The 24476-nt window shown below is 32.2% G+C and overlaps 1 long non-coding RNA gene across 8 annotated transcripts in view; it reads left to right on the top strand.

Moving 5' to 3' along the window:
• The window catches only part of LOC145720495 (uncharacterized), a 313100-nt gene that overhangs the window by 74391 nt on the left and 214233 nt on the right, over window positions 1-24476 (top strand). For all 8 annotated transcript variants that reach the window (XR_014143447.1, XR_014143440.1, XR_014143446.1 and 5 more), the window contains exons 2-3: window positions 1661-1758; window positions 4914-5124. This is a non-coding gene — a long non-coding RNA (uncharacterized LOC145720495). The remainder of the gene's footprint in view (window positions 1-1660; window positions 1759-4913; window positions 5125-24476) is intronic.

Below are 24476 nucleotides of genomic sequence, written 5' to 3'. Positions count from 1 at the left end.
TCTTAAATGTCAATTTACACTTAAAATGTAAATTATCCTGATAATTTGTTCAGGGTAATACAAAGTAGCTATTAAAATAGCTATATTGTATCATAAGGAAAATATTAATAATATAGGCTAAATTATCTTTTAAATGTGTATGTGTACATAGGTATAAAAATGTCTAGATAATCTTTTTAAAAATAAAAAATAAAAATAAAAAATAAAAATTGTGGTTAATTAATTTTTGAATTACAAAAATTAGGTCATTTTTTTTACCAATATGCATTTTCCATTTTTACAAACTATGCTTATTATTTTTTCAAAAACAATGTAATTTTACACATAAGGACAAGTAGAAGACTATTTAGAAATATTATCTGTGCAAGTGAGTGTTAGTTAATAGTTGTGCTTAATAATGGTTGCTCAATGAAAATTAAACTTTAATGAGAATAGAAAATTATCTGTATTCCATCCCAAATTGATGATTTGAGTACCAAATAACCAATATTAACTGAGGTTCATATTAAGTCATACAACATTCTTTTATGTGGCACATGCCATGTGCTTACTTTACAAAACCAGAAGGAAATAAGGATTCAGAGAATGAGCAAGACTTATGTCTTCAAGTATTTCATGATACAATGGAAGAAGCAGACTTTGAAAGACATCTTTCATTGAGATAATATTTAGTTGAGAACTGGAAGATATACACCCACCTCCCCCAAATAAGAATTCCATGTGGAAAAACAGCTTGGTCATGGATATAGAAAAGTGCAAGGTAAATTGCAGGATTGAGTGAAATAGAGACTGTTTTCAGGATGTAGGAAGAAATACATTTGGCAAAATGGGTCTTGGTTAGATTGCAGAGAATGCTACATATATACTGATGATTATATAAAGGAAATGTACACATTGGAGCTCAGTTAATAGGGTGTAATATAAGCAGAGCTGATTTAATGAAGATGGGTCAGCTTCCCTGTATCTAATGGAGGAAACTGAAAACTGGGAGTCTCTTTGGACAGCCTTTCAGACCTTCAGGCAAGTATTAATGAGTCCCTAAACTAGGAGAGTGGAAATCAAAGGGAGGGCTTTGGTTTCAGAGGCAATGCATGGATGGATTATGAGATTGTATAACAGCCCCAATTTTGGAGATTAGGCAAAAAGAGAAACAAAACCTCGCCCCCAGCTTTTAAACTTAGAGTCATTTGAAAATACAGGTGTGATTTAGTGTCTGCAATCACAAGAATGAAAAGGAATTTTAATGAAAATTAGCAATCTGTCAGAAGAATGAGATAATTAAGGATATAAAATTACATTAGAAGGGATATAGACTGAGAAATGCTGGAACAAGATAGCCAAGTATTGAAAGTAATAGTGACTCTATTTTAGAATCAATAGCATGTATAACCTGTTCCTTCCCTAAATAATTCTGAAGTCTTTTGCTTTCTATTTCTCTGCTTTCCAACTTGAGAAACACTTTATGGAGAAAAAAAGGAAATTGATCAGGTTGGTCACTCCAGTTAATCAAAGTTTCTTTAAAAGTACCTAATGCAATGTTTTCATGTGATGATATTTCTAGCACCAATATTTTTAATAATCTAATGTGTCAAGTTTTATCTATCTTTAGAGTGCTTCACTGTATACTTCAACAACATTTCTATTACTTTCTGTGTTTCAGAGTTTGCAACTAATAGAGAAGAGGATAGTGAGAATGGAATGACTTACTATTCCTGGTTACTACAGCTCTCCTGAGTCAGAATGCTGATAAAGAAATCAGTAAGTAGAAAGTAGTTTGAACTTGGAGTCTCATAATTTTATTATATTTCTCAATTTCTTCTGTTAGGCCTAAGAAACTTCTCTAGGTTATTAGTTTTAGAAATTTTGATGCTCTGTTATAATGAAAGCAATGTTTTATTCTTTCAGTTTCACCAAAAACCATCCTGCCAACATTTCTAAAAAGCTTCTAGTTTGTTGTTGCTGTTGTTTGTCAGTTCTGTACTGATCACGTATTCTACTTCATTGCCCTGGTCATAAAAGTTGGAATTCATAATTGTAAACATTTCAATATGTCTGTAATTTGGCATGCTTATTATATTTTGGATGCTTTTCTTGGACATTTTCTGTCATCTACCTAGAGGTCCATTTTTAGTAATAAAAGCAGGGATGAGAATTCTTTATTATGCGTTCAGGTATCTTTCATAAATTTATTACTTTTTTCACACTGGATTCATATATAAAGAATATAGTCTAAGCAGCATTTTGATAATAGTTACTTAAGTCTCTATATTGTTCTTTTTGTCAGACAAATTAGTACTAGGCATTTTGATCCTAAGAATCACATAAGGTGTGTTCTGCAAAGAAAGATGTAGTTTGGAAATTTTCCAGGAACATTTTATCATAAGTATGAATGCAAAGTCCCGAATGGCTCTCATCTTAAAATATCAACTCTTCCCTGATGGCACTGGAAGTTAGTCATAAATATATATAATGAGAGATAAAAACAAATAATTACCTATTAGAAACAGCATAATTGTCATACCAAAAGAACTTTTGATGATAATGATCATATATACAATGATCATATATATGTGTGTATATATATACACATGTATGTTTTTATAATGAGAAAAATACAAAGTGTATGTTTTGACATAGACTTATATGAAAAGTATGATATGTTTATATAAATTAAAACAATAATCAAATATATATTTGTAATTAAAAGGTCTTAAATAGACTTGATAGTGTGGCTTATATAAAACTTGACAGTGATAGCTTTTGATGTGTGACTGACAGAAATAAGACAGGGGTTGGGGAACAAATGATATGAAAATAAAAAAGATTACCATCCAATATTTTATAGTTTACATATAAATATATCCTCTAGAGTCTTTAAAAATAAAATACAAATTTAATTATTTTCTCTTAATCAAATAAAGTAATATATATCTAAAATTGAAGTTTTATTCTATGTAATTTAAAAGTAACATGTATAATATAATATATTCTTAAGAGATATGTATATTAACTTTACAAGGAATCTAATCAAATGTCTCATTCTGATTTTAAGATGATATCAATTTAATGTGGAAGGAATTTAAAAACTATATTTTATTCTCACTAAATCTTGGACTTTTCAATTAATTTTGAATTACTGTTTTCTGAAACCAGTGCCACGACAAACTCATTATTTTTGGACTTTACAGTACCTTATTACAAATTTATTTAATCCCAAATTTCTTTATATTACACATTAACTTTCATAAAAGATTGAAAATAGTAATACATTTTATAATATTGTAAATTTTATCAAATCTCTAATATCTTAAATCCTATTCAAATAAATCACTAAACCTATTATAAGTACCCTTTTTTGTTTATTTCTCAATTTCTTTTCATTCCAAAGATTTACTGTGCTACAATTTTATTGATGCATATTTTTATTCACATATGTATGAATTAAAGCATTTGCCTCTATGCAAATAGAGTAAAATACACCATGAATGTTCTACTTAGATATTTATCAGTTTAATTTTTATATATTTTTCTATTATTTTGTTTCTTGAGAATTTTAGTGATTATTTTTTGCTATAGAACCTATTTTTCTATCAGTTATAGTGTAATAGATAATAGTTTGGGTTCTTGAATTAAACAATCCTGTTCAACTCTTGCTTTTCTATCTGCTAATAACCATGTAATCTTTGAAAGATTTTGTGATGTTTGAATGAAATAATCCCTGTGAGCCACTTAATATTATTTCAGTTTCAGTATGCATACAATCAATGTTCTTATTTTTAGTAATAATAATATTACCTTCAAGACATGAATTGATATAATTTCCATTTAAAGTTGATATTTTTTCTCTTTAATGAGTTATTCATGCTACATATGTATGTCTGATTAATGGTTACTTTAAGGTGAAGACAAAAGTGTCAGTATTTATAAGAAGAGGTGAATGTACTACTTTTATCTTTTTTAATTTTTATTGTTATGTTAATCACCATACATTACATCATTAGTTTTTTATGTAGTGTTCCATGATTCATTGTTTGTGCATAACACATGTATCATATGACCTCACTGATATGAGGAATTCTTAATCTCAGGAAACCAACTGAGGGTTGCTGGAGTGGGGGGTGGGAGGCATGGGGTGGCTGGGTGATAGACATTGGGGAGGGTATTTGCTATGGTGAGTGCTGTGAATTGCGTAAGACTGTTGAATCACAGATCTGTACCTCTGAAACAAATAATGCAATATATGTTAAGAAAAAAAAAAAGAAGAAGATAGCAGGAGGGGACAATTACTTTAGTAAAACTCTAGGAAATGCAAGGAAAATAATTAGAATTGTATTTTATTGTTTGTTTTTATCTATCTACCTATCTAGGTCAGTAAGGATACTATCTTGTATTTTTCTTCAGAATTTCTAAATGTTTCCATGACTGGGGTTAGAATGAGAAACAGTGTAGCAGTAAGAAAACAGCTAAATAGTTACCTTCTTACTAGTCAATTGGAAAATTATTCTTGGAAATCATGATGCTGGACAAAAGTTTTAAAAGAACAAAGATATTATTCTGCACATCTCTGAAACACATCAATGCTATTTGGCCCTTGATCTGTCCTTGGTTTTAATTCTTGTGATATTGTATGATTTCCTTATCTGTTTTTTGATCAGTTGGAGAATTTTTTCTTGCATGTTATAAATTGGGTTTTCCTGGGGCACCTGGGTGGCTCAGTTGGTTAAGCGACTGCCTTCGGCTCAGGTCATGATCCTGGAGTCCCGGGATCGAGTCCCGCATCGGGCTCCCTGCGCAGCAGGGAGTCTGCTTCTCCCTCTGGCCCTCCCCCCTCTCATGCTCTCTATCTCATTCTCTCTCAAATAAATAAATAAAAAATCTTTAAAAAAAAAATAAATTGGGTTTTCCTTTGGCAGATCTCTCTGGCAAAAGATTGGAGCTTAAAGGAACTTGTGTGGACAGAGAGACAACAGTTGACAGAGCAACAACCTACAGTCATTTGTACCTGGTATCTATACATTTAGATGAGAACTGTATCTGCTTCCCTAAACCAGCATTATTTTCTTGTTAAGGCGAATCATAAGATTTGCACTTCTCAGTCTTGATGGCAGCTTCCTAAACAAAGATGTAAGTTCTGTGACTGCTTAAAATCTCTTGTGAGACTTTGGACAACTATTTAACCTAAGAATCAGTTTCCTCATCTGTAACTGAATTAGTCTGGGTTAAATGATCTATAAGTTCTTTTTTGGTTCCAAAGTTCTACAGTTTTAAAAAATGGATTAAAGGGCTACTCTTATGAACTAATATGTTGATTTGGTTTCTTGGTCCCATTCTATGAAATAATTATTTAAAAAGATGATTCTTGAACTTCATTAAAAATTATGCAGTTGGGGGCGCCTGGGTGGCTCAGTCGTTAAGCGTCTGCCTTCGGCCCGGGTCATGATCCCAGAGTTCTGGGATCGAGCCCCGCATCGGGCTCCCTGCTCGGCGGGAAGCCTGTTTCTCCCTCTCCCACTCCCCCTGCTTGTGTTCCCTCTCTTGCTGTGTCTCTCTCTGTCAAATAAAATCTTAAAAAAAAAAAAAATGCAGTTGTTCATAGGAAAAAATGTGAAAGTTAGTGTATATCAAATTATAATCCATATCTACATTTCCCTTCCTCAACTCATATACTAGCTCACCATATAAATGAGAAAAAAAAAAGATAGTAGGATTCTTCAGTCTTACTGTGGTCTTTTTGGTGTGTGTATATTTATATTTATATGTTTTTTATACAGAATAATGCTTATTTTTGGAAAATATTTACCTTTACCCCTTTTTCAAATAATAAACCACAGGCTATCAGTTTCCTCCTAACCACCACAAAGCAGTGTAGTGGGAGTAATAAGACAAAGATGTCAAACAATTGCCTCCAAAAAAAAAATCTTCTATGATTAATGAGAAAGACCCTTTGGACTCTAGGGTGATGATACTGAAAGAACATGAATCTGGTTTCTGTTCATTGCTCAAGTTGTTTTTGTCTTACAATAAATTTTTGGAGTGTTAAATATAAGGCCAATAAAAGAAAAGATCAGCTAGAAGAGGGAATAACGGAGATAGTTTGGATAATCACATTTAAGCCCTGGATCCAGTTTTGCTTAAAAACAATCACAACTTCTATTCTTCCATGGTATATTGAAAATAAGATTTTAACTTTTACTGATTATTTTAAAGGTTTAAAAAAATTTTAAGATTTTTTATTTATTTATTTATTTAAAGATACAGAGAGAGATAGCGCACAAGCAGGGGGAGAGGCAGAGGGAGAAGGAGAAGCAGACTCCTTGTTTAGCAGGGAGCCCGATGTGGGGCTCGATCCCAGGACCCTGAGATCATGACCTGAGCTGAAGGCAGACGCTTAACAACTGAGCTACCCAGGTGCCCCATTATCAGTTATTTTTTAGCATAAATCCATTTGGGTTGGATCTCTAATAACTAAAGGAATCATAACTTTCCCAAGTATAGATACTTACATGTATACCAGGTATAGACCGTGTTTAAAAGTATAACTTGTTAATTTCAGTCTTTCAATCCATATGAGCACATGCTTAGAAGAAGTTTGTTGAACAATTATCTATTAGTACAGCAATCTTAAAATATTAGTTTAAATAGCCAAGTACTCATGCTATGTGGAAGGCATAGAAGGAACAATATATATTTATTTGGGATTATTTTTCAAGTGGTTCAGGGTAAAAAAAAAAAAAAAGAATCAATCCCCTGTGCTATCTTAGACTTTCAACAAATCTAAAATTTTATTTAAAAATAGAAAACCAAGAAAATATTAATAGAGGTAAACTTTTCTATCCTCCACAAGTCTATACAAATCATGAGGCAGTTGTAATAATTAAAAAAATATGCTCTCCTAGCTACATAAATCACATATTCCTTCAGAGAAGAGAGACATACCACTATTTAGTAGTTTAGGATCACCTCTACATTGGTGATCAATTATTATTTTATGACCACCATGATAGAAATAATTGCTCCAAAGAAATCATAGTAAAGTATGTTGTACGCTTTCATAATATAGTAATTTGAGAAGGTAGATTGAGCTGTTTATTTAGTGCTCTCCCAGGTTGATAGTACCATATATCTAAATATATCTTGAAGACAGCAAACACATTAATTGGTAAGTAAGTGAATATACTCTCCAAAAAACATGGAGAGCACAGCATGTTAATATTAAAGAATATTTATTCTGCTCTCCATCTGTGACTATTTTCTTAAATAGTCTTTATCCACATAAGTAATATATTTAGGCTTCATAAAACAAAATGTTTCTCTTTTTTTATAATTTACCCCCTGTGTGCCTTTGAAATAAAATATTAATGATGATCGTTTTACAATTCAGAGTTTTAAAACTGATAAATCAGAATATGCAATACTTAAGGCATAATTTATTTCAATTACCCATATTTAAATAACTCAATATTGAAGAACTATGATGAGAATTCACAGATTATGTTTAAGAAATTACATGTCATAGGTTAACAAAGAAAGGAATTTATAGTTAAGTTAGAATACCTGAAATCAATTAACTAAGAGAAATGAAAAGAATGTAGTTACTAAATCTCTAAATTAAAAATAAAAAAATATAGTGACAAGGTGATAGAAGATCAAATGATTCACAGAAAAGACTGTTAAAAATAAAATGGTCTGTATGATAAAGAACATTTAATGCAGCAATTTAGAGAAAAGAAGAACTGGATTATTATAATTAGATAAATTTTATCAGTTTTTTTCTTTTTTAACTTGGAAGGGGATTCTGAAATTCCTGGTTCCAAAACATTTTCATCAAGCCAAAAAGAAACCCCACGCCAGTAAGCAGTCACTCTCTACATCTCCCTACCCCAATCCATTGGCAGCCAATAATCTGCTTTCTGTCCTAATGAATTTATATTTTCTGCATATTGCACACAAATGCAATCACATAATATGTGCTCTTTGACGTTTAGACTCTTTTACTTAGCATAATGTTTTCAGAGTTAATCATGTTGTAGCAGGGAGCAGTATTTCATTCCTTTTTATGGCTGAATAATATTCCATTGTATGGCTATACTGCTATTTATTTATCCATTTATCAATTGGTTGATATTTGGCTATTGTGGATAGTATAGCTATGAACATTCTTTTACAAGTGTATAATCAAAAATTTGCAATTCTTTAAAACATATGTTAGAAAGAAAATTGCCAGGTCATATGGTAATTCTATGTTTCACTTACTGAGAAATGAATCTGTTTTCTAGAATGGCTGTGCCATTTCACGTTGCCATTAACAAGGTATGGGGGTTCCATCACTCCACATCTTCACCAGCATATCTTGTTTTCTGTTGTTTTGTTTTGCATTAAATTATAGACATCTTAAAGAACTCATCAAAGATATTTGCAAATGACATATCAGATAAAGGGCTAGCATCCAAAATCTATAAATTATAGACATCTTAATGGGTATGCAATGGTATTTCATTGTGATTTTGGTATGCATTTACCTAATGACTAATGATGTTGGACATTTTCTCATATGCTTGTCAGTCATTTGTATATTTTCTTTGTAGAAAGGTCTGTACGGGCTCTTTATATTGTTGAAACGTAAGGGCTCCTCATATAGTCTCGATAATAGATCCTGATCAACTATATGGGTTGTCTTTTCTCTCTCCTGATAGTGTCAGTTGACAACAAACATTTTTAATTTTGTAAGTCCAATTTAGCTATTTTCTCTTTTGTTGGTTGTGCTTCGATGTCATATCTAAAACTCTATTGCTAAGTCCAAGGTTGCATAGATGTATCCCTATGTTTTCTTCTAAGTCTTAGTGTTTTATCTCTTATATTTAAGCCATTGATTCTTCTTAAATTTTGTGTGCGATTTGAGATAACAGTCCAGCTTCATTCTTCTGTAAGTGGATGCCCAGTTGTCCTAGCACTAATTATTACAGAATCTATACTTTTCTCATTGAGTAGTGTTAGCCCTTTGCCAAAAATAATTAACCATAGATATATGAGTTTGTTTATGTATTTTTTATTCTATTCCATCGTTCTATATGTCTATCCCAATGCCAGAGCCCCATTGTTTTGTCATAACTGTAGTTTTGTAGTTACTTTTGGAATCAGCATGCATGAATCTTTTTTGTTATTTTTTTAAGAGTTCGTGGGGTTTTTTTAGTTTTGTCTTTTGTATTTGTTTGTTTGTTTACTATTTGAGGTCCCTTGCAATTTTAGGAATTTGAGGATCAGCTTTTCCAACTCTAAAAAAAAGGTCACTGGATATTGATAGGGATTGCCTTAAACGTATAAATCACTTTGGGTAAAAGTACTATCTGACAATACTAAGTTCTCCAATTCCTACACATAGGGTACCTTTTCATTTATTAGATTTTCTCTCAGGAAGGTATTACTGTTTTCAGTGCAAGTCTTGCAGCTCCTTAGTTAAACCTATCCCTAAGTATTTTATTCTTTTTATAGGAATTATAAATGGAGTCATTTTCTTAATTTCCTTTTCATATTGTTCATTGCCAGCATATGAAAATACAACTGTTTTTTTTTTCCTGAATTCATTTATTAGCTCTAATAGTTTCTTTTTGTGGATTTTCAGGGCTATGTCATATAAAATTAGAAGTAATTTTATTTCTTCATTTCTGATTTGGATGCCTTTTCTTTTCTTTTTTCTTGTCTGTGCATCTAAAATAAGTCTCAGGTAGACATAGGTGGATCAAGTTTATTTTTTGGTATCTTTGTTTGTTTTTCCCCATTCAGCCAATTTCTGACTTTTGATTAGTTTTTTTTCCATTTGCATTTAAAGCAGTTACTGACATGGAAGTTCTTATTTATGCCATTTTGATGTATTTTTCTATATGTCATATTTTTTTCTCAGTTCCCTCATTATTTTCTTTTATGTTTAAATGATTCTTAGTTGAATTTGATTTCTTTTTCTGTATACATTTTGCATAATTTTCTTAGTGGTCATCTGGGGGTTACAATTCACATCTTAAATTTATAAATAACCACTTTAAAGTAATACCATCTAGCTTCAATATTTTATAAAATCTCTGTTCCCATGGAGTTTCACACTCCCCCATGTGCCGTTGTCAGAAATTATAACTTTATATATTGTGCATATAGTAACATAAACTTATAATATCTATTTTATTCATTTGCCTTTCAAATCATGTAAAAATGTCACAAACCAAAACACAACAATACTGGCTTTTATATTTACCTAGGTAGTTACCTCTATCAGGGTTCTTTATTCCTTTGGCTTTAAGATTCCATCTTTGTTTTAGGCCAAAACACGAGGTCCATTGTGTTGAATATACTGTGTGTACTTGAAAAGGCATGTTTGTTTTTGTTGAGAGTAGTGGCTCATAAATATCAATTCAGTAAAAACAGTTGGACAGTTCTGTTCAATTATTAGGTATTAATCATTTTGTGTCTTTATTTTGCTGTTCTATTAATTGCTAATAGAGACAAGTTGACATCTCCACCTATGATTATTTAATGGTCAATTGTCCCCTTGGCTTTCTTAATATATTTTAAAATCTGCTATTGGCATATATACAATTATGACTGTTATGTTTTTCTAATGAACTGAGGTTTTATTTTTATAATATATATTTTTTTATTTCTAGCAATGTTTTTTGCCTTCAATCATAATTTATCTCATATAGTATATAAACTCTGTTTTCTTGTATTTTCTTTTTGCATGGTAAAAGTTTGTCCACCTAGTTTCAGTAGTTCAGTTATGTATAACATATGTATATGTTATAGTAGGTATTTTATGTATTGTATAAAATATTCAAATATAGAAAATATAGAGAATATTTTTAAGTGCCTTTCTTTAAACAGCATAGATTTAGATTTCATTTTTATTTTAATTTTTGGGTTTTTTTTTAAAGATTTATTTATTTATTTGTCAGAGAGAGAGAGAGAGAACACAAGCAGGGGAAGCAGCAGACAGAGGGAAAAGCAGGTTCCCTGCTGAGCAGGGAGCCCCAATGTGGGGCTCGATCCCAGGACCCTTGGATCATGACCTGAGCTGAAGGCAGACGCTTAACGACTGAGCCACCCAGGAGCCCCTAGATTTCATTTTAAAAAATCAATTATTAATTTCTGTCTTCGTTGCCATATAATTTTTAATATGTTTGGATTCAGGTCTACCATTTTATTCTTTATATTCTGCTTAACCCCTCTATTTTGTGTTTCTATGTTCCTCATTCCTTGTCTTCTTTTGGATTAGTTAAATCTTTTTTGTTGTTGTTGTTGCTGTTTTTATAATTAAATTTTGAATTATCTGTTAGCATTTAGCTATATATCTTTGCACTACTATTTTAGTGACTGATTTAAGGATTATAATAAACATTCTAAATTTCTCATAATTTCTCTAGAGTTAATATTTACCAGTCCACTTAAAATTTTAGAAATTTTGTGCTCTGTAAGTCTACTTAATTTCTTCTCCACCTTTCATTCAGTAGTTATATGTATTAAATCTGGATACAGGGCGCCTGGGTGGCTCAGTTGGTTAAGCGACTGCCTTCGGCTCAGGTCATGATCCTGGAGTCCCGGAATCGAGTCCCGCATCGGGCTCCCTGCTCGTCGGGGGGTCTGCCTCTCCCTCTGACCCTCCCCCTTCTCATGTGCTCTCTCTCTCTCTCAAATAAATAAATAGAATCTTTAAAAAAAAATCTGGATACATTATGTACCTCACAATACAGTGCTTTAATTTTTGGTCTTAAGCAGTCATATATACTTTAAATAAATAAAAAGAAAATATATTTTAGTGATGTTTATTTCTTTATGAAGATTCAAGTGTCCATCTCACTCTATTTTCTTGGCACCTCAAGAATTCTCTTTAACATATGTTGAGAGGAGCTACTTTATGAGAATTCTAAGCATAATCCTTCTATTTTATTTAGTCTCAGAAATGATGGCCAAATTTTTAAGGTCTTATGCTTATAATCTAAGTGTTCTACAATTCAATAGTAATATTTTAATATCTTTTGGCATTTCCCACCAAATGTGAAATGCAACCCCAATCAATATTTGTCCTCTTCAAAACATATGCACAGGTGAACATATGTATTACTAATCAGAAGGCATTGTACCTGTCTCCATCTATACTTACTTGTTATAGCATTGCCAAAAATTTTAGTTGCAAATGTCCACAAGGTCTTAAATTGACTTTATAAGGCATGTGTATTTACAAGTATATTTTGTAATCTGTATTAGAATTTTAAAAATCTGATTAGCAACTTTCTGATAAGCAAATAAAATAAAAGAACAGTGTATGGATATCTATATCTCTATGATGTTTGGCATACATTATTAGAGCAAAAGTCCCCAAAGGACAATGACAAACTTGAAGTCAATAACTTTAAAATTAAACAGAATGATATATTGAAAGGAAAAAGAAAATTTAGGGGATAGGGAAGTATATTGGTAGAGTATCTAGAAAATGGAGTGGTAATAAATGCTTAACCACTGCTTTTTCTGGAAAAAAATGTGCATATTTTTGCACAAAGTTTATTACAATTCTTTCTGATATAAAGGCTGTGTGGTACATAATTTAAAATAATAGTATATATAATATTCTGTATTGTAAATTTCATATAGCCAATGGATTCCCCAGACTGCTTTTGTTGAATTTCACCAAATTATATCTGTAGCCAATCTATGGTTGCAATTCAACCATGATTTGACAAATGGAATCACCTCCCACTAACCTTATTATAATCAAATGTGATATTTGATTTATTGTTCAACTATTTCTCATATTCTACAAATTATATTCATTAAACAAATCTTTTTAGCTTAGCACTAACTATGTATTTATATAATGTGATTTTTATAATGACTATGTTTAATACTTGGCTCAGAGTATTCCTACAAATTTAACAGCCAGGTCTTGTGAGCTAGTACAAACTAACTTCAGCACATCCCCCCATCTATCACTTTATGGACTGGATAAGAAAACAAGTGCATTTATATATATATATGTATTTTTAAACTTTCATTCTCAATAGCTCCTTATTCTCTTATTTCTTCACCTCCAGTACATTTCAAAGAATCATTTTCCTGCCTATTTCTATAATTTCTTTTTTTCTTAGTCCATAAACACAGTAAATGAGAACTAATAGCAGAAAACAGGTATGATCTGAAAGAATAGCAATTTGTGTGTGTGTGGGTAGCCTATAGTATTTCAGTCTCTAACTTTATTAAACTGCTAACACAAATTGTTTTGTTTGCTTACATATTATGTAGTTGTGTCTTTTGACCAATAATTTTAATCTAATTATAATTCAATTGAATATTTATTAATGTTCAACATACTTGTGATAGAGCAAGGAAAGGAACCCATATGGCTATTGTCCTCATGGGACTTACGCACAGATACAATTATTCTATACACAATAACTAAAAGTATGATGATTATGAGGGGAAAAAAAGGTGCGATGAGGATAGCATTAAAATTTTATCTAGTCAAAGTTGTCAAAAGCTCCCTTTTGGAAATGAAACATTAACACGATATTATATGTAGCCAAATTTGATAGGATAGTAATTCTGTGTAGAGAAAACATCAGATTTGGCAATGGAAGGTGCTTAAAGTGCTAAGACTGTTTAGACTGCTAAGTAACATTATAAGAAAATAACAGCAATGAAGAGTAGAAAGAATAACTAGTTCACACTAATAACCTTCATTCTCCAGGAATCTCAGATTCTCTCTTCCATTCTCTCACCATCCCTCCTGACATGAATGAACACACACACACACACACTCAAAATAAACCTTAATTCCTTCCTGTCAACAATATATTACTTATATTCTGACTTGTATAAGGCTGTAATCAATGTGAAAAGTAACTGCCTTATACCATGATACAGATTATAGAAAGGGTGTCAAAATGGAGAAATAATTGGTCCTCCACAAAATAAGTGAGTTTAGAAAACTTAGAAAGAGTAATGTTTACTCTTTCTGTATTCTGTGAAAATAATCATGTCCCATTTCTTTCCTTTGTCTTGATGGAGCCTGGGTTCTTAGTTCTAAAAGTAAAAGTCTTACAAGTCATGCCTCATTTTCTTGCTCTTTTATTTCATGCAGTCCAAGCTCATTCAAAATTGCCTATAAATGGCAGAATAGGTCACCATGTTCAAATTCTTTCTTTCTTTATTTCTTTCTAAATCTATTCTTTTTTTTTTTTAAGATTTATTTACTTATTTGAGAGAGAGAGAGTGCGTGAGCAGGGTGCAGGGCAGAAGGAGAGGAAGAGGGAAAGAATCCCAAGCAGATTCCCCACTGAGTGGGGAGCCTGACTTGGGGCTCAATCCCAGGACCCTGAGATCATAACCTAAGCCGACATCAAAGACTGGATACTTAACCAACTGAGGCACCCAGGTGCACCATTTTAATCTATTTTCTTCAAAGAAGAGCCATGCAACTGGGTTCTGACATTTGAATGTGGACTGAAATGGCTTAACAAAACTTCCAGCCTGGTCTTTAACATTGCCCATGATCAGATTTACCCTTGCATCTGGCCAATGCAAGGTTTGATGGAAGATTTGAGGGCCTAAGAGATGGCAGATGTTTTTGCTAGAAGAAACCTCTGTTCCTGTAAGTTTAGCAGAGCCCCTCAACAACCCATATTGGACTGTAATTTAAGTGAGAAACAAAATTTTGTTGCATTAAAGCAGTAATATTGACTTGCTATTTGTTACAGCAGGTAGCATTCCTTGCAATTACTATTTATATGCTTACTAGGTTTAAAATTATGTAGGAATTATAAACACCAAAAAAATATATATATATTCACCTCTCTGAATGGAAGGAGTAAAACAGAATGGGCAAGAATACAAAGGAGTATTCACGTTTACTTGCAAATAAATTATTATTATTTATTATTAAAATTATTATTTTAACTGTGAGTGTATGATTTCTTTTTAATGTGTTATTTTATTTCTGCCTCAAAATACAGTTTTAAAACAATTTATACAGCAACATAAGGTAACAAAAAGATAATGAGTGTCTCAATGGATAAATGGACAAATAACTAGTAAAGGTGTCACAAATTTAGAAATTCCAAGAACCAATAATATGAAAATCTGATAATTTTCACTTCCTATCAAAGCAATGCTAATTAAACAATAGCAGGCTATTATGTTTTAATATAATAATTGAATATATTGAAAAAAATAATTGAATAGGGTGCCTGGGTGGCTCAGTCATTAAGCGTCTGCCTTGGGTGTCTCAGTCGTTAAGCATCTGCCTTCTGCTCAGGGCATGATCCCAGGTCCTGGGATTGAGCCCCGCATTGGGCTCCCTGCTCAGCGGGAAGCTTGCTTGTCCCTCTCCCACTCCACCTGCTTGTGTTCCCTCTCTCGCTGTGTCTTTCTCTGTTAAATAAATAAATAAAATCTTTTAAAAAAATAATTGAATATATTGAACAATGCATTGGCAAATATTTAAAAGACTGGTAATGTCCAGGACTAGTCATATGAGTATTTCTACATTCATACATTTTCAAATAACTTTGGTCCTATATACCAAGTTTAAAGTGAGAACATTATTTGACCCATAAATTCTACATTTATAAATTTATTCTAAAATAATCATGTATGTGATATACATATAAAACAAGGTTTATCTCAATGAAAAACAAATCATAATAAAATGTATAAATGGTCCCTGTGATAAAAATGGTAGATTTTCTTAAACTCATTGTGGTATATTATAGTGATTGATTATTAAAGAAGTATTTTATATTTATGACGTATTTATTGTCATGATGTACACATGACATATTTTTAAATAAAAAGGGAACAGTTCAGTGTATGCAATAAGATATGCTTTTTATTTAATAACAATGTGCCTTTGTGTGTGTGTATGTGTGTGTGTGTGTGTATAATTTAACATAAGGTAGAAAAGCATATATCAGGCACCTTGGTGTCTCAGCCAGTTATACATCTGCCTTTGTCTCAGGTCACGATCCTGGAGTCCCAGGATCAAGTCCTGCATCAGGCTCCCTGCTCAGTGGGGAGTCTGCTCCTCCCTCTGACCCTCCTCCCTCTGGTATTCTCTGTCTTTCATTCTCTCTCTCAAATAAATAAATAAAATCTTTAAAAAAAAGAAAAGCATATATCAAAATGAAAATAATGTTTAGTTTTGGGCGCCTGGGTGGCTCAGTTGGTTAAGCGACTGCCTTCGGCTCAGGTCATGATCCTGGAGTCCCGGGATCGAGTCCCGCATCGGGCTCCCTGCTCGGCAGGGAGTCTGCTTCTCCCTCTGACCCTCCCCCTTCTCATGTGCTCTCTCTCATTCTCTCTCTCAAATAAATAAATAAAATCTTTAAAAAAAAATAATAATGTTTAGTTTTGAGAAATGTTATTATAAATGATCTCCATTTTCTTGATATACTGTTCTGTAATGACATATTTTGAATGTTTATGCTATAATCTGAGATTTGTAAAGTTATCTTTAAGGGGAAAGAGGAAGAGAAAAATAACTATGCACAGATTATTATTATTACATATACTTAAAATATTTGTCCCAATGGAAAAAATGCATCTCTAATAAGTAAGCAGAACTAAAGATATCACTATCAGTCTATTTTAGATAATTAGTATTTATTAATTTATCATTTTATTTTCATAGTGTAAAAAATTTTTGTATTTGTTAAATATATACAAAAATGTCTTCCATTCTAGATTTTATTTTTTGTATTATTCCATGTAATATGCCCAATTTTTACTTTTAATTATGATATAGGTTTTCACAATGTTTATGATTATCAAAATAATACCTCTCTATGAAGTTATTGAGTAGAATACCTTCATCTTTTCTTGTACTGCACTTGATCAACTTTCCATGGGCAGAGCAAAATAGAATCTTAGGTTTACGAAGTTCCTGGAATCTCTGCTTTTAAAAACCAGTCTAGATTAAATTATAAGTATTAATCATAAATCAAGAAGAGAATTGAATGAAGGTATTCAAATAAAATCAACATCATATTGATCATGGCTTGTTCATTATAGGAGTGATAATATAAGATTTGGGCCACAGTTATACATCATAGCAAAAGAGCACTCAATAACACACACTACCCAGAAACATTAGAGAGAAACTGTTATCATTGCCTTATTTAAAACTAATATGCACAGATGTCCATGAAATCAAGTAGAACAACTCCATAAAAAATGAACAAGGTTTACATTTTCATTTTCACCTACATAAATACTTTCCTTGGTATGGCCATCAATTAAAGAAAAATCTTTTTCAATGAGATATTTATTTCAAATTGGTTATAAAATGCTAATAAAATCATGAAATGGCAATATTATACACAGCCAATGAGGAGTTTCATAGTCACTGGTCAAAAGGGTCTGTTACAACTTATTTAAAAGTCTTTCCTTTAATTTTTTCAGTGTCTATGTTTTTCCTTTGATATATCTTAGATAACCTAATCTTCTTAGCTTGTAATATCTACAAAGTAAAATTTTAAGATGACATACTTCTTCTAAAAATGGCTATGCATTAATATTCAAAATTGGACAAAATTCCCCCACTGAACATTGTATTTGTGTACAACTTTCAATATGAACACTATATAACTATCATACAAAAATTTCATTGCTAATATAAATCAAGATGTGGAACATTTCAAAAACATTAGCATTTTTTATCCCCACAGAACTACTGAAAATAGTAATTCATTTAAACAAATTAATATATAAATAACTTTTAAATCAAGTGATGTCTAGTCTAAAGCACTTTTTTTTTTTTAAGATTTTATTTATTTGACAGAGAGAGACACAGTGAGAGACGGAATACAAGCAGGGGGAGTGGGAGAGGGAGAAGCAGGCTTCCCATGAAGCAGGGAGCCCAATGTGGGATTCAATCCCAGGACCCTGGGATCATGACCTGAGCCGAAGGCAGATGCTTAATGACTGAGCTACCCAGGGACCCAAGTCTAAAGCACTTTATAACTAGTCCAACAATTGTATTTTCCAAAATATTAATGTAATTTAATATCTCTAATTTTGTTTAAGGTTCTTGAGTGCAGGGAGAACCATCTTCCCAAACTCTTTATATAAAGTGTCAAAAACTCCCAAAATTTGGGAGCAATTTATACTTGAAAACTTGAGTTCTCTAGTCAGGTTCTGGGAAAGTTATTTGTAAAGTTTTTGGACATACCAATGATGTTAAGTGTGATGTGTTGCAGCCTTGCCCTTATATTTATTGTCAGTCTGCCTGGCATACATTTTAATAATAATAATAATATTAATGTCAATAGTATTAATAATAAAGAAGGCAATACCATTTCACTACAAATACCTAAATAATTTTCACTGGACTAAATAATTAAAATATTCATGATTAGAATGGGTGAAGTGTAGGGTCCATTTATGCTAGAATTGTGTCAAAACCGTTAACAGTAAATCTTTACCCATACAGCAAGAATGGCATTAACTAAGATGGAAACATTAAAGCAATAACAACCATCTTCTTGTATAAGAGAGAAAATGTATGATAAACATCTTATGCATTGTTCAATGGAAAAATTAAAGAAATATATATGCTAGAGAAAAATTGCAAATTATCTCATAGGAGACCTTATCCATACAGTATTAGACCATGAGAGAGTAAAATTTTCTAGTGAATATTTTCTATGGCATGATGCATAAAATGTGTCATAATGAAACAATATGCTTACATTTCTCTTATGGAACACAAACTTTTCTATTTTTCTCATCATAATTCAAACAAACATTGGGATCTGAATGAAATGATTCTCCTAATAAATGGCAACACAGAAGAGAAGTTAAGAATATGGACTTGGAAGCCAGTCAATTCTGTTTAAAGTCTAGCTCCACCATTTGCTTTTTATGATCTCTGGAAGTCATTTAACATCTTATACTTCAGCTTTCCTCTTTTATGAAATTGGACAATAATTCTAACTAACTGTTGGCATTATGATGAGCATTACATGAGGCAATATTTATGAAGGATTTAGAACAGAGCCCAAACCATAGTTAGGGTTCAGAGTCGTGTGAGTTGTATTTTTAACACTGAGAGCAGGATTACATATATACATATGCTTATGTGTGTCCCAGATACACATCAAAATTAGACCTGCCATTCATAAATCAAAATGCATTCGGCTAATTAGTCCTTTTTGTTTTTCTTTTTCTCTGAAAGTGCAATATCAGAAGAATTTGGTATTCAGAGCCTAAAACATCCTTATGTATATGTCTTCTAGTCACCCTCTATATTTCAGTTACCACAGAGGGTAATGGAAAAACTTATATTATGAGATAAGCTAAAATTACTGCAATCTTAAAGTAGCATAGAAAACACAAAAAGTCCTACAGAGGACTATGTGAGACAAAAAGGAGTGAGGATTAGTCACATCCCTGCTTTGTCATGTTGGTGGGAGGCAAGATCAAAATGATTATATCTATTTTGAATATCATGTATAAATACTATATATGCGTATATATATTATACAATATCACATTGTATATACATGTATGAATTTATCCATAAAATATGAGAATTTTTGTCACTATTTTTTAAATTTTCTGCTACCATACCACTTACTTTATATTATATACTTCTGTAATCCAGATAGAAGTAGCTCTGTGCTAGTAGTCTACATTTCAAGCACTATTGCTAATACTCTTAATTCTTGCTCAATCTTACTCGTGGTCTCACTGGCATAAGGGGAATTAAATACTGTCCCTGCTTTGGAGACCAAACTCTGGCCTTGAACTATTAGTACTACTTACGGGCTTTCTGTATGATACAATATATAGATATCTATTAATTTTAGTTCTTTTGCACAATATTTTAAAAAATCAGAGCCAGGGGCTACATAATCCTTTTTTAGTTTGATTTTCAGATCAGAATCTTTGACAGTGTCTCCCAGCTTTTACCTGACACACAGCTAAAAATTACTTCAAATTTTAAAATTGATCTAATTATAGATGAGTTTTACACAATATCTATATTTCTGTGTATCCTATTGTATGGTGCTAAAGCTCCCTATATTGTTATATGTATGTCCTCTAACAATGTCTTTATATTTAGTCCTCTAGCAGAGCAACTGACAAATTGGACTATGTAACACATACAAAGTTATGGTAATAATGTTGTGACCTAATTATATACATTATTGTTTACGAATTAAGCCTATAACTTGGGAGATAGAAAGGACCCATGTTAAAATTCCCAGTTACAGGGCACCTGGGTGGCTCAGTCCATTAAGCATCTGCCTTCAGCTCAGATCATGATCCTGGGGGAACCTGCTTCTCCCTCTCCCTCTGCCCTCCCCACCCCACCCCTACCCCCACCGCTTGTGCTCCCACTCTCTTTCTCTTGCTTTCTCACTCTCAAATAAATTAATTAATTAATTAATTAATTCCCAGTTACATAGGAATAAAGCTAAACTCACATATTCACAGATTTGTAAATATCATTCGTCTTACTTGTGGAGTTGGAATGCAAAATAATTCTCTTGATATGAATTTACATAAACTTTCATTCTGTATCTATCAGTCAGGGCTCAGTGTAAGAAACCAACATTCCTTGAGCTATTTTAAGAACTGAAAGAGTTTTATCTATTTAGAAATGAGAGATTATGAAAGCCCCTTGAGCATGAAAGTCATCCTTATCAGGATGACTCTCTCCTCACTTTTTCAGACATGGAATAGTGCTTGGCAAACAGGAAGTACTCACCAAATATTTGCTAAATGAATGAAGGTGTAGCTATATGAGATCTGATATTATCTGTTAATTGTGGAGCACCTGCTTAGTGTCAATATTATGATAGTTGCTGCATGGACATTATCTGACTTCACACTCACAATAAATGTTTAAGGTAGTTACTATTAATCATTTATGGATGACCAAACCAAAGCACAGATAATTTAAATGATTCTAAGACAACATTATTAGAAAATGAAGGTCTAAATAAAGCCAAAAATCTTTCTGTATGCCAGTGTTTCCTGCTAACTCTACATTGGCTTTTTTTAAAAATAGACTACTAAAAAGTAGACTTTACTTTTTCAGGTAGTTTCAGGTTTACAGAAAAATTGAGTAGAAACTAAAGGAAGCTCCCACATATTGTCTCAGCATTCCCTCTCCTAGTTTCTTCTATTATTAACATCTTGCATTGGTGTGATACATTTATTAGAATTAACAAGCCAATATTTATACATTATTATTAACTAAGGCCCATAGACTACATTAGAGTTTGCTCTTTGTGTTGTAGAATCTATGGATTTGGACAAATGCAGAATGACATATATCATACAAAACAGTTTCCAGTATCATACAGAATAGTTTCACTGCCCTAAAATTTTCCTGTGTTCCACCTATTTATCTGCCTTTCCTGTATCCCCAAATCCCTAGCAACCAATTGTGTTTTTAGTGTCTCCACAGGTAAATTAACTTTTTATAGCAATGCAGTTACTGCTTTTTATTTTATTAAATTCAGAAGTAATCATTTAAGGAAATGTACTGTTACTTTATAACTTGTACTATCTAGAAAAAATTAAAATCACTTTTTCTATATGTGTCCCAAGTTTTCACAAAGTTCATGATAAAGATAAAAAAGATAATATAAATACATATGAATTCTCTTAATATATAGTATGGAATGTCTTAGCAAGTATATCATGAATAAAAAGGTTAATTAATTCTAAGATCATTATCATTCATGATTCCTGGTAGACTGGGAGAATTCTTTTGGGTGATGAATATTCTACAATGGGGAATGCACAATATGGCAACTGTGTAACTGTAAAGGCTTAATGGGATCATAATTTAGATACACCAAAGAGAAAGAAGGCCTAAGTGCTGGAACAAATTGAATATTCCTATGGAGCAATAGCTTGCATAAGATCTGAACAACTTTAAGCTTATTTTTGGCCTGTATACTTTGTGCAAAACACAATAATTCATGAAACTAAAATTAAGGAAAAATTAGCCACCAGAGAAAGTAGTAAAATAATAAAAAAGAAATTAACCCAGCATAGTCAGTATATGCTGTGTTCTCTATCAGCAAGAACATAAAATAAGTGGCATTTAAAGAGTAATTTACTTTTTTAAAAAAATTCTGTGGTTTTACATGACAACATATTGTAGGTTATGCTGCAATAAAGTGTGCATCGTAATGTTTATAACTCTTTAGGGTAAAATATAAAAATACTTTATTCTCAGCAATCTAAAAGTGACCATATTCTATAAGTGTTATGTTTGTAAATGAACAATAAGCCTTAAATAAAGCACTCCAATGTTTAAGTGTATAATAAACTTGCACCCCCATTTGCTAGTATTCACTTGCTCCTCAACTAGAGCATCTAAGTTAAAAATATTTTCGATATGACTTAAGCAAGAGTTGTTTGCTTTGTTAGACAAAATTTAAGGAAATAATATTTGAGAGATTCTACAATCTCTTCTTCAATAATAATAAAGTAGACAATATCATAGCAGTATGCAGTTGTTATAATTTAGTTATCTTTTCTCATTAAACACTGTTCTACAAAGATTATCCCATATAACTTTATGGCAAAATCAAAAGCATATTATACCCCAAATGCAAATACAGTTTAAAGTATCTTCCAATAAAACTATCGACAGATAAATAAATACATGACTTACTCTTAATAGTTTTCATGTAAGAAAAGCATTTTCTCCTGGGAATGACAAATGCTAGGATGTGAGATCTGTAATACTGTATTCATGCCTAAAGTGCTGGTGGAGAATCGAACTGCTGCATCCACAAATTTGTATTTCTCCATCATCCAGTACATTTTAGAACTTCTTTAGTCCCTTAGATGCATTAACTAATCATTACACTCAATAACTTGAGTTTTTATCCCTTTTTACACAACCAAAAGAAAGGACAAACTGGCACTGTAAATCAGCATGAGGCCAAGTTAGGAGCATCTGATGTCGATGATATGATTTAGATAACTAGACTTTGTTTTCCCCAAAATGATGTCCACAAGGGAGCTACTGATGGACACTAAGGGAAAGGGCCAGGCAGTGGAGGTGGGAGAAACGCCAAAGAAACGCTTGACTTAGTCATTAGAAATAATGCATCATTTCTCAGTAACATTTCATCATTCCTCTTCTCTATGATCACTAAAAATAGTTGAAAATTGAAAGGTGGGCACAAGAGTTTATCTAGACAAGAAAAATTAGTTTAGTGTGCCTGGAGGAAATGACCTATATTTTTACTGGATGTAGCACTTAGTAATTTCTTCTGAAAGAAGGGTTACAACTGATCATTGGTCGAAGGGACACTTGTGATCATCTAGGCTTTGATACTTAAATATGAAGTAGTTCACAATCATTACCACTCTGTTGTAGGATCATAGTTTTCTGATCACCTATTTACCTTGACTTCATCGTTCCTCATCATTTCTTTGAGACTCCAAAAGATAGATGACTTATTTTGGAAAAACTACTTTGGATGTGCCCACACATTTTTGTATAGTCACAGCTCTTCATTTGTGTCTACCAAGTTTAGGAACAGTTTCAGTGTGTAGAAGTTTTGCCAAAGGAACCAACTTACAGAGATCAGACATAACATGCATAACAAGTATAATATTAATTTTATTCTTTCCCATATTCTATTTTTTCTGACATTTTGCCTGTGTCTTAGATTATTCTTAAATACATGCTTTAATGGTTGAGAATACTTGCTCTAAAGCTGCAATCCTTACAATTATGATTCCAATATTTATGACATGGTTAATCTTGGGAAAATTAACTAAATTCTCTGGGCCCCTCAGTACTTGTTTGAAAAATGAAATAAGTGCATTTCTGTGCCAATTAAATAAGGTTATATAAATATATATATAAATTGTTTAGAATTGTGTTTTGTTTTTTGTTTTTTTATGGGGTAAAGCCTGAGAGTCTACATTTCTTTTTTTTTATTATGTTATGTTAATCACCATACATTACATCATTAGTTTTTGATGTAGTGTTCCATGATTCATTATTTGCATGTAACACTCAGTGCTCCATGCAGAACGTGCTCTCTTTAATACCCATCACCAGGTTAACCCATCCTCCCCATGCCCCTCCCCTCTAGAACCCTCAGTTTGTTTTTCAGAGTCCATAGTCTCTCATGGTTCATCTCCCCCTCTGATTTCCCCCCTTCATTCTTCCCCTCCTGCTATCTTCTTCTTCTTCTTCTTCTTTTTTTATTTAACATATAATGTATTATTTGTTTCAGAGGTACAGGTCTGTGATTCAACAGTCTTACACAATTCACAGAGCTCACCATGGCACATACCCTCCCCAATGTCTATCACCCAGCCACCCCACCCCTCCCACCCACCCAGTCCAGCAACCCTCAGTTTGTTTCCTGAGATTAAGAATTCCTCATATCAGGGGACACCTGGGTGGCTCAGTCGTTAAGTGTCTGCCTTCGGCTCAGGTCATGATCCCA

The sequence above is a fragment of the Leptonychotes weddellii genome, chromosome 3 (assembly GCF_054177405.1).
Source record: "Leptonychotes weddellii isolate Sample4059 chromosome 3, ASM5417740v2, whole genome shotgun sequence".
Lineage (NCBI taxonomy): Eukaryota > Metazoa > Chordata > Mammalia > Carnivora > Phocidae > Leptonychotes > Leptonychotes weddellii.
The sequence above is the reverse complement of the archived record's forward strand: the minus strand, read 5'-3'. Positions and strand labels throughout refer to the sequence as shown.